This window comes from Euprymna scolopes, chromosome 41, assembly GCF_053919585.1.
Source record: "Euprymna scolopes isolate OS-2025 chromosome 41, ASM5391958v1, whole genome shotgun sequence".
Taxonomy (NCBI): Eukaryota; Metazoa; Mollusca; class Cephalopoda; order Sepiida; family Sepiolidae; genus Euprymna; species Euprymna scolopes.
In genome coordinates, this window is record NC_136522.1 from 68,346,612 (window position 1) to 68,358,926 (window position 12,315).

The 12,315-nt window shown below is 25.8% G+C and overlaps 1 protein-coding gene across 1 annotated transcript in view; it reads right to left on the reverse strand.

The window, feature by feature from the left end:
- Positions 1-12,073, reverse strand: part of LOC145266597 (uncharacterized) — a gene marked incomplete at its 3' end in the record, with an annotated part of 71,427 nt that extends 59,354 nt beyond the window's left edge. Inside the window, 1 exon segment of the mRNA XM_080122449.1 lies at positions 11,640-12,073.
- Positions 12,074-12,315: the final 242 nt, after the last annotated feature.

Below are 12,315 nucleotides of genomic sequence, written 5' to 3' on the forward strand. Positions count from 1 at the left end.
ACGGTTAACGTTGCAGATGTTTTTTTTTGTTTGTTTTTTTTTCACACTTTATTTTCCTACTTTTACTCATGACTCCGGGTTTGATCCTTCCTACTTACCTACCATAACATTTTTTAAAACTCCCCCCCCGTCCCGGAAACAAACACTCGGGCAACGCCGGGTACCCCCGCTAGTATATTATATAGTATATATATATATCATATAATATATATATAATATATATATTATATATAATATATATTATATATAATATATATATTATGTATATATATATGATATATTATACATAATATATATTTAAAATATATATATTATATAGTATATATATTATATATAATATATATTATATATAATATCTATTATATATAATATATATATTATATATATTATATATAATATATATTTAAAATATATATATTATATAGTATATATATTATATAATATATATTAGATATAATATATATATTATATATATAATATATATAATATATATTATAAATATATATATATATATATTATATATATATTATGCATAATATATATTATATATATATTATCTATAATATATATTATATATAATATATATTATATATAATATATATTATATATAATGTACATATTATATATTATATATATATTATATAATATATATTATATATAATATATATTATATATCATATATATTATATATAATATATAATATATATATATTATATATTATATGTTAATATATATATATATCTATATATATTATATATTACATATGTTTAATATAATATATATTTCATATATATATTATATATACATATTATATATAATATATATTATATATATTATATATAATATATATTATATATAGATGATATATATAATATATATAATATATATATACCACATATTATATATAATACATATATAATATATATTATATATAATAAATATTATATGTATTATATATAATATATACGTATTATACATAATATATCTGTTATATATTATATAATATATATATTCTATATATAATATATATATCATATATAATATACATAATATATATTATATAATATATATATATATTATATAGAATATATATATATATTATATAGAATATATATATCATATAGAATATATATATCATATATAATATATATATATAATAAAAAACATATATAATATATAATCCATATATAATATACATAACATAAAATATATAACATATAAAATATATATAACATACATATAATATATAAAACATTTATATATAACATACATATATATATATATATATATATATATATATATATATATATATATATATATATATATATATATATATACAGGGTGCCCACAAAGTGTGGCCACATAATCTACAGGATGCTTCCACACAGTCATGCTACATAATGTAGCCACCTGTGTGGACACCCTGTATATTAAATTTAACACACACACACGTATATATATATATATATAATATATATATATATATATATATATATATGTATATATATATGTAAAAATATTTTTAACCTTTATATATCTAATTTTAAATTAATAAGAATGTAAATATACTAAATACTAATTATAGTGGGGGTGATAAGTAGTTAAATGGATTAATCCATAATCTTATAAATACAAGACTGAAAAATTAAAAAATATATCCATTTTAAATGTGGAAATTGATGAATGGCATAGGTAAGAAATTCATTTTTATAGTATAAAAAAGTTAGTAATTGCAATTAAGAATAGGAAATTGGATCAAATGTTTGTAACATGTCTTCTTCCTAAGATTAAGGGTGGTGGTATTTGATCAACACTGCTGGGGAGCCATGATGTAATATACTGTTTTGTTTTTAAATCCCCGAAACAGTGTTTCATGGTAAACAACTGATGATCCCTTGAAAAATAAATTCTTGGTACTATAGTAAATTCGAGAACGAGTTGATGCAGTGATTGCAGGTGATTAAATGACTTACTGACTAGATGGTTTTCTAACGAATGATAAAAAATATTTTTTGTATAGTTTTAAAGGTTAAAAACTTCGAAGACCATATATATTTAATATATATAAGGCATATATATAATATACAAATATAAGACATATATATATAATATACAAATATAAGACATATATATATATAATATACAAAACGCACACAAATATATAAAAAAGTATAGTTTATATAAAAATATGGAATATATAATACATACCACACATATATAACATGTCAACATCTATAATTTATAATGTTTTTAGTAAACAATACGTTTTTTTTTCGAACGCATGACTAACAGTCATGAACTCGAAATACTAAAAGCAATTCAAATTAAAAATATCAAATAACATTTTGAAATACTTTTACAGGTTAGATGAAACAATAAATTTAATTACAAATGATTCAGAGATAGAGAGAGAGAAATAGAGAGATAGAGATGGAGAGAGAGAGAGAGAGTGTTGTTGTTTTTCCTAAATCTAAATATAAAGAACCTAATCATTGTGTATTCATTCATATAAACTTTATTGGCTACATATGTGCAGACATGTTTCTACTGCAGGTCCTATAGAGAGCCGGTTTCATAAAAGAAAACTGGCTTAAAGATGCTGCCTCTTTGAAAGAGTGGCAGCAGAAACCTGTATGCCTATCTGTTTATATATATATATATATATATATATATATATATATATATATATATATATATATATATTAGCAGGCCGCCCGGTGGTATTGCCTGGTCGTAAAATCCGATTAAATATTATATTTTAATTGATGCAGATTTCGTATTCATAATCACCCAACCAATATCGATTATTATATTGTGCCTAATACATACCAGTGATTTCAAAAGAATAAAAAAAATGACTTGTGTGCCATCAGTTAGAATCGAAACCAAAACGGATAGCTTTCTAGCCTTATACGTTAGCGCATTACCTAAACCCATACGTATACAAATATCTGCAAAAAACTAATAACGTTATTTAATCTATAAATTTTTATTTGCGCACGCGCAGAAACAAAAACATCTATGGTCGACTTTTATCATGACATGGTCAATGTTTTTATATTTTCAATTTTACCCTTTAGCATCTATTTTATCTGCTAAAAAGACAAATCGAAAGTGGGCTACATGTCTAAATATCCTATATAGCAAGACCCTGTAGACAAAATATTCAGAGAAGAGTTTGGTAGAGACTCTCCGCACATACACCAACAAGACAATTCCGTGTGCTAGAACATTTTGATCTTAAATTCTACGCAATTATGCAGCATACAGAAACTATGCAGAAATAAAATTAAACGTAATAGGGAAATGATATGAAGCATCTAATAGGAACGAATTAGAAATTTATTAATATTCTGTTTTCAAAGGAATATGCAAATTAGTTAACCTTCATGAATTCGCTCGCATATCCATGACTGAGTATATTAAGGGGTCCGTTACTATATATACATATTTCAAGGTCGTACCATTGGTTTCCATACACCGAAAACAGTAATAATATACTGTGGAAAATCGGTATAATCTCTTCGGCGACAAAGAAAAAGCTGGAACTAATGCAAAATGAACGAACATAGGAAAAACGCTAGACGAGCGTTTAAGACTCAGAATTTCATATATATATATATATATATATATATATATATATATATATATATATATATATATATATATATATATATATAAGGTCACGTAATCATGTCTGGTGATGAAGGCCTTGTAAGGTTCAATGCTGCAATACCAGCGAGTTATTATATTAATATATATATATATATATATATATATATATATATATATATATATATATATATATATATATATATATATATGAGGGGGGGGAGAGAGAGAGAAAGAAAGAAAGAGAGAGAGAGAGAGAGAGAGAGAGAGAGAGAGAGAGAGAGAATCTGCGATACATATTTTTTTATATCCGCTGGTATGTACATACATAGCATATCTGTTTCTACGTCTACGCTCCGCTAAGACTTCTTCACGATAAATTCCTATCAGAAACCTCCTACCTACCAACCCGCTACAAAACGGCACACCTAGCTGCCTATCTTCATGTAGGTCTCTCCTCGCACCTACAACCTATCTAGGCGTACAAACTTATCTCCAGCCTAGCTTCTCTGCAGTGGGGCAAGCGGAGACTTGGGCGCGGGGGTGGAAAAAGCTAAATGCGCGAGGCGCGGCGTAGGGTAACGAGTGTGACTCTCGTTGACAGGTGACGTTGTCAGCGTGTCAGAAACTGCCAGAAATCGAAACCTTTTTTTTTTCGGTCTCAATGCAACAAAGGTGTGGAAATAACCGTTCAAGTTAGACAGGTACGAGTAGAGGTTTAGGGTTTGCAGGAATTTAAAAAGCCGAAATAAACAGGGTGATGTATGTGTTCATGTCTGAAATCGGGCGAAAATGTAGGGTGGGTGGGAAGATTTTAAACCAAACGTCGAGCAACAAGGCAACATTAATCTATACTCCTCATAAAAGATACTCATCGGCAAATGGATTTAAACCCCTAATACATTCTCCCCAGAATATAGCTGTAATAGCAACTTATAACTAATTATTTTGTATATATTATATACTCACTAGGAGTAGTCACACAAGCCGTTGTCAAAGATTTCTCTTTGAGAACAACTGGTGGTATTCCCTGCAGTCCTAGTGACAGCAAGACATCCCAGATTCCAGTACTCTCCACCTTTGCCGATGAAATTGCGTTATCGGAGCAGCCGATTATCGCATGATGCGTTAACTGGAATTTAGGTGGATATAAGCCTCCCCCCCCCTGGAGATATAATATTATATGTATAAGTGCTCAATAGGTGAGTAGAGCCAGATAGTAAGTTATGGAAAACATGTCATAAGAAAATACACACACATGTTTATATAATTATATATAATTATATAAATACACACACACATATATATATAATTATATATATTATTATATCTATATATAATTATTTATATATATATAAATATATATATGTAGTTATATATAAATATATAGTTATATATAAAATTATATTGATAGTTATATATAACTATATATACATAGTTATATATAATTATACGTATATAATTATATATATGTAGTTATATATAATTATATTATATCGCCATATATATTTTATAACTTACTACTATAATTATATACATATAATCATATATATGTAGTTATATATAATTATATATATAGTTATATATAATTATATGTATATAATTATAATAATGTATATATATAGTTATATATACATTATATGTATATATATATATCTATATAATTATATATATATATGTTGTTATATATAATTATATTATATCGCCATATATATTTAAACACTTACTACTGCAATTATATATATATATATACTTGTATATAATTTATATATAATTATATATAACTATATATATAATTATATATAGTTATATATATATATAGTTATATATAGAGTTATATATAGTTATATATATAATTATATATATAATTATATATATAGTTTTATATATAATTATGTAAATAATTTTATATAGTTATATATAATTATAGATAGTTATATATAATTATATGTATAATTATATAGATAATTATATATATAGTTATATATATAATTATTTATATAGTTATATATATAATTATTTATATAGTTATATAATTATTTTTATAGTTATATAATTATTTTTATAGTTATATATAATTATTTTATATACATAGCTATATATATAATTATTTTTATTTATATATAGTTATATATATAATTATTTTTTATTAATATATAGTTTATATATATAATGATTTTTATATACATAGTTATATATATAATAATTTATATATATATAGTTATATATATGATTATTTATATATATATAGTTATATATTTGATTATTTATATATATATATAGTTATATATTTGATTATTTATATATATATATATATAGTTATATATATGATTATTTTTATATATATAGTTATATATATGATTATTTTATATATATATGATTATTTTATATATATATATATGATTATTATATATATATATATATATGATTATTTTATATATATATATAATTATATATATATAGTTATATATATAATTATGTTATATATATTGTTATATAAAATTATTTTATATATATAGTTATATATATAATTATTTTATATATATAGTTATATATATATAATTATTTTTTTATATATATAGCTATATATGTAATTATTTTTATATATATAATTATTTTTTTTAGTTATATATAATTATTTTTATATATAGTTATATATATATAATTATTTTTATATGTATAGTTATATATATAATTATTTTTATATATACAGTGATATATATAATTATTTATATATATATAATTATTTTTATATATATAGTTATATATATATAATTATTTTTATATATATAGTTATATATATATATAATTATTTATTTATACATATAACTATACATAAATACATATGAATATTTTTATAAGTAAATATATACATATTATATAGAAATATGGATAAAATATACATAAATATGTATTAGATATAAATTTGTTTATCATACTTAAACAGAGCATATATGTTTAGACTAAAAATTGTCGGAGGAGTTTGGTAGGGTTCTCAAAAGTCAAATCGTTGAACTTTCACCACTTAATCGCCAAATTTCTGGCCGAAATCTGGTCACATCGATTTTCCCAAATCTCAGTGCCCTGTATATCAAATTTCAAGTCTGTAGACTTAAAATGGACAGAGTTATTGCGTAGGGAAATGTACACACACAAACACACACACACACACACAAACACACACACACACACACGCAGACACTTTCACACACACACACACACATATATATGCTGTTTCGCTGTAACATATCTCATCAGTGCGGCATTACAGGCACGTATCTCAAGCCAGGATCGAAATCCGACCGCCCGTACGACAGCCAAGGCTTCACACCATTACGCTAAACGGCAGCTGCTGTGCGGGTAGTGAATTAACGATGTTTTGACATCCTCCGAATACCTAAGCTCGATTTGTTTACACTAAGAGCATCGCTTAATATGTTAATGGTATATCGTGTATCACTTCCCAAATGTTCAACTCAAGATGAGGAGCATTACAGTCTTTCACATGCAGTACTGCTCGCTGTATTTTATAAGCGATACTGTGGGGTGTTTTTTGTTCACTACCTGAGTGCTTTAAAGGGAAAGGTTATCTGCCCTTTGTTTTTATCCTAGTCTACCCCACATTTCAGGGACGTATTATTTGTAATTAATTTATTATTTAAATATACATTTATTTAAATATTTTCTACGTGCATAAAATTAAGTTAACACATTTAAATATTTTCTACGTGCATAATATTAAGTTAACACATTTAAATATTTTCTACGTGCATAATATTAAGTTAACTTAATTTTATGCACGGAGAAAATATTTAAATGATACATATATGCATATGCATATATATGTATAATTATGGTATATATACACATGATCTATATATCTATACGTATTATATATATATATAATATATATGTACGTATATATATATACGTATTATATATATACATATGATATATATATATGCATAATATATATATAATACGTTTATATACATATGATATATATGTACGTACGCACAATATATATAAAATATATGATACATAAATATTTATATGTAAATATTTACATATGATATATAAATATTTACATATTATATATAAATATTTACATATTATATATAAATATTTACATGTGATATATAAATATTTACATATGACAAATAAATATTTACATGATTTATAAATAAATTTTATACAAATGTATTATATATAAATATTTTGCATAACGAAATATATATTATGCAAATATACATGTATATATCATATTATATGCAAATGCATGTGTCAGATAGCTACCTATTCTGGTCTAAGGAGAATAAGTGTATTTTAACAAAGCAAACAAGAAAAACCGTATTTAGTTTTTAAAAATAATTTTGTTAAATATTAATGTAAAATAAAAGATTACGAATATTATTATATTAAAAAAATCTCACCTAAGAAGAAACGAAATAAAAGCTTACGACCGCATTTGAAGTCGTGATTTAAATAAAAAGAGGTTTCATTCAATAGACTTGCTAGGCCAGAATGAACGTTTGAATTTTATTCTAGAAGGAAATAAAATTAAGGAGAACTGATAAAGAAATAACGGAAATTAAATTAAATTAAATACTGTTACCGAAAAGAGTTTTAAGCCATCTGCATTTTGATATTTGTACCAAACACAATGAAAATTAATGGCTAAATTATGGTGCTAAAAGAAATATACAACCAGATATAATTTGTAATCGATGAAATCGATTGAAATTTTTTTCTTGAAAAGAAGATTGAGCGAAAAAAAATAACAGGAAAACGAAATAAAATTAAATTTTTAGTACCTCTGTATTAAAAGACTTTGAAACCTTTTACCAAATATGATAATGTTAATAATGACAATTTCCTTGCTCCCTGACAATATCGAGTTAAGCAAAAGTTTCTTTACTCCCTCCCTCGCCTCACTTACCAAATATAATAGAGTATAGTTTATATATATATATACATATATATATATATATATATATATATATATATATATATATATATATATATATATATATATTAGTAATGTGATTGATAATTTAAGAATCAAATTATAATTAAATTAAAAATCCGTTTCATAAGAAGGAACAACAACAAATTACTAACTAGCTCTACCTACGTATTGAGCACTTTTGAAGTAAATACTTAAAGTTTACGCATAAATCTATACTTTCGTATATTAAATTTATGTGAGTAAATGAAGTAGTTATATATATATATATATATATATATATATATATATATATATATATATATATATATATATATATATATATAATCAGACATCTTGCTATTTATCTCCCCTCATAATACCCCCACAACTTATGTCCCCGATAGTAGCCCCGTACATCAAAGTGGCACTGTGCCTTGTTTGGGGTGAAAATTAAATTAAAAAAAAAAAAAAAGAGAATAGTTTACTGAAGCGTACAAGCTAACCGCTGCTCTAAGGTGGCCATATCAAGTGTACATTTATACGTTTATTTAAGCCAGCCACAATGAAACAACTATCCGTTTTTGTAACTTCTGTTTTACTCCAGATTTTTTAGTTTTGGTTGGTTGTTTTTGTTTTACGGCATATCAACCCTTTTCAGGTTATTCAATGCCGAATCCAGTTATTTTGAAGAAACGTTTTTTAATAGAATATATATTTTTTTCAAGTCGGTTTCTATTTAACCCATAGTTGGGACCCTAACCCTAACAGGTACTACCTCTTCGGGTGAGAGTGGACCTGGGAGCAATGGCAATTAAAGGATGGCTCCATACTCCCCAAAGCCCGCAGGCTGGGGGCCTCACCAGCGGATATAGTTTAAGGTCATATCCAGGACCCGTCCAGATTTTAAAGACGTCCAAAAAATTTGTAAGACCATATAAACATTTCAGGCATTTTTATTTTTATTTTTACAATAGTCAACAAAATAAAAACGTTGTGCAACAAAAAAACTTATTTTAAAGTGTTTATTAACTTTGAAACAAAGTGTCAGATCTATTTAGTCAGAACGAAACAAAATGACTGTTTCGTTATAGCTATTTGGAACCCCAAAATTCTCTCAAAAATTGAAAATTAAACAAATACTAGTGTTACATTTTCGCGCGATTAGGGACATTTATTGGATTGGTTTCCATCAGTATTTTGTTTAATTTTTTATTTTTTAGCGATTATCTGGAGTAAAAAATGCTGTAATGATACCGCCAGTTTTTTTTTTTTTTTTTTTTGTATCAGCAGATTTTACACTAAATTTGCTTCAAGATGAAACGTTTTACAATGTTAAAACAAACAAACAAAAAAGCTTATCCAGGTAAACAGAAGAGTGACTTATCTTGTCTTTGGTAACATTTATATGCGGTATATCTATTTTTTTCGCACATTTTTGTTTTGTTGACTATTGAGAAAAAATGCGCAACATTTTGGAGGAATGTGCAGTTTAGTCCCCCCCCCAAAAAAAATCAAATATACAAAAAATAAATGTTACAATAGTCAAAGTTACTTTTCTATATACTCATTTTTTGTGTTTTTAAGTAGTTTTTAAAAGCCCTTTATTTCATCTAAGATATTCGATTTTTACGAGTTATTAGCCAACAAAATGGCGGCCGGCTTGTTTCTCACGAAGAAAAATCTAGGCCGCCATTTTGTCGTAAAAATCAAATATTTGAGATGGAATAACGATTTTTAAAAACTTGAAAAAAAAATGATGCAGGTGTGTAGAAAAGTAACCTTTATTGGTTGTATATTTGATCTTTTTCTTTTACCTTTTTGAATTTTTTAACTTTACTGCACAATCTCCCATTTTTTTTTTTAAATATAAATTATTGCTCTGATATCCCATTTGTTCACGATTCTCACCTATCCGCATGAATTCCAGGTATTCCAAATATTTGATTTGAATTGTCTTTCAAAAATACAGCAAATATAGTCAAAAATATAAAAAAAAATAACAAAGTTGAAGAATTCGTTTTTCTTTTAATCATTCTTTCCAGAATTCACTTCATATTAAAAGGCAAAAATTAAAAAAAAAAAATCTGTGTGATGTAGATGTACGAATCCCTGACGAAACGAAAATGTCATATTCAAATAAACAAAAACAAAGCACAAAAAGACCAAAAAAAACAAAAACAAAAAAAAAAACACGTAAACTGATCAAATAGTTTTATTTTCAAATAAAAATAAAATTTTGTGAGTAACCGAAGAGCAATTGTCTCGCATCACTATCTGGAAAATAATCTTAAGGAATCAGGCAGATAACACATGAGTCAAACTTGCGAGATTGTTGTAATGCCTACGAATTGCCATTAATCGCTAACATGATATTTTTGTAAGAAAAATACTTGATCAATTTACGTGATTTTTGGAATGTGATATTTTTTGTTTCATCACAGGTGCATACACCATACAGATTTTTCTTTCGTATTCGGATTCTTCGGACTACTGTTCTCATCTTGAATGTTATTTTCACAACGTTTCGGTCGATGTAACCTCCAACCTTCTTCAGGTGTATCTTGTCGAACTCGAGGATTTTTTTTTGTTTTTTTGTTTTTTGTCAAACTTGGAAATCTGCACTGAATTTTGAACGGAAGCCGCATTCGACAAGATGCACGAAGGTCGGGGGTTACATCGATCGAAACGTGAAAAATGACACTCAAGATGAGAACAGTAGTCCGTAGTCCGATGAATCCAAATAATACGAATAATCAATCCTCATCCAAAAAATGTCAGAAACGTAAGATTTTTCTTTATATATTTTTTTTGTTTGGTTTGGTTTAATACAGAATTCTGAACAAGAAATGCTTCGTTTTTTGTTTTTAATTACGAAGATAATTTTAAAAAGAAAGGAGATTTGAGATAAAAAAAAAAAAAAAAGAAAATCCAAACACGCCAGGGATTTGTTATTGTTTTCTTTTTCTTTCTTTTTTCTTTCTTTTTTTTTTTTTTTTTGTAATATTTTAGTCGGGCAAATATATTGAAAGGGATAGAAAAGGGTTCAAAGGGTTCAAAGTGTATATTATTCTACGCTTACCTTAACCGAAATAAAAAATGGCGACCAGAGATCAGCAATTGGAATGTTCAAAGGGAGAGACAGTCCGTAGGAATGACTGTATAATCTAAGATAGGAAGGACCATAGTTACCGGGTCGTCCGTCTATTTATACTCGGCCAAATCTAAGGTGGGGGATGACATGTACTGAAACTATCGAAAAGGGCCCGGATCTGTTCAAAACGCGCAGTAAAAGTTGATTTCAAAGGGAGCAGACGACTTCCGTAAAAATGGCGACCAACTTTGGACGATACACGAGCGTTTTAAAAGTTTGGAAATTTAATTTATTAAATTTGATTCGGCTGGCAAAGGAACCTGGTTTCCCTTTTCGGTAAAAGTGGATGCTTCCTGTTAACTACGTGTTGCTGAAGATGAATCGCGGATGGCTGGACGATTTTAGCAGCAGTCTGAGAGTCTAACTTAAAATCCTTTTATAGGCAGACGGTAATACGAGAAGGAAGCAGCAAGCAAAAGAGGTACCCAGCGGAGGAGGTTGGACGGGGACTGGGGAACGGGATTGAGGTGAGGAGGAATACGAGGGTTCTTTTTTTTTTTTTTTTTTTTTATTTTCGCTATTCCAGTCCCCCCTCATCCCCTATTTCTCTATGTATTTTTAGTTCCAAACGCTAATTTCAGTACAGAAGAGAGAATGTTGCCTC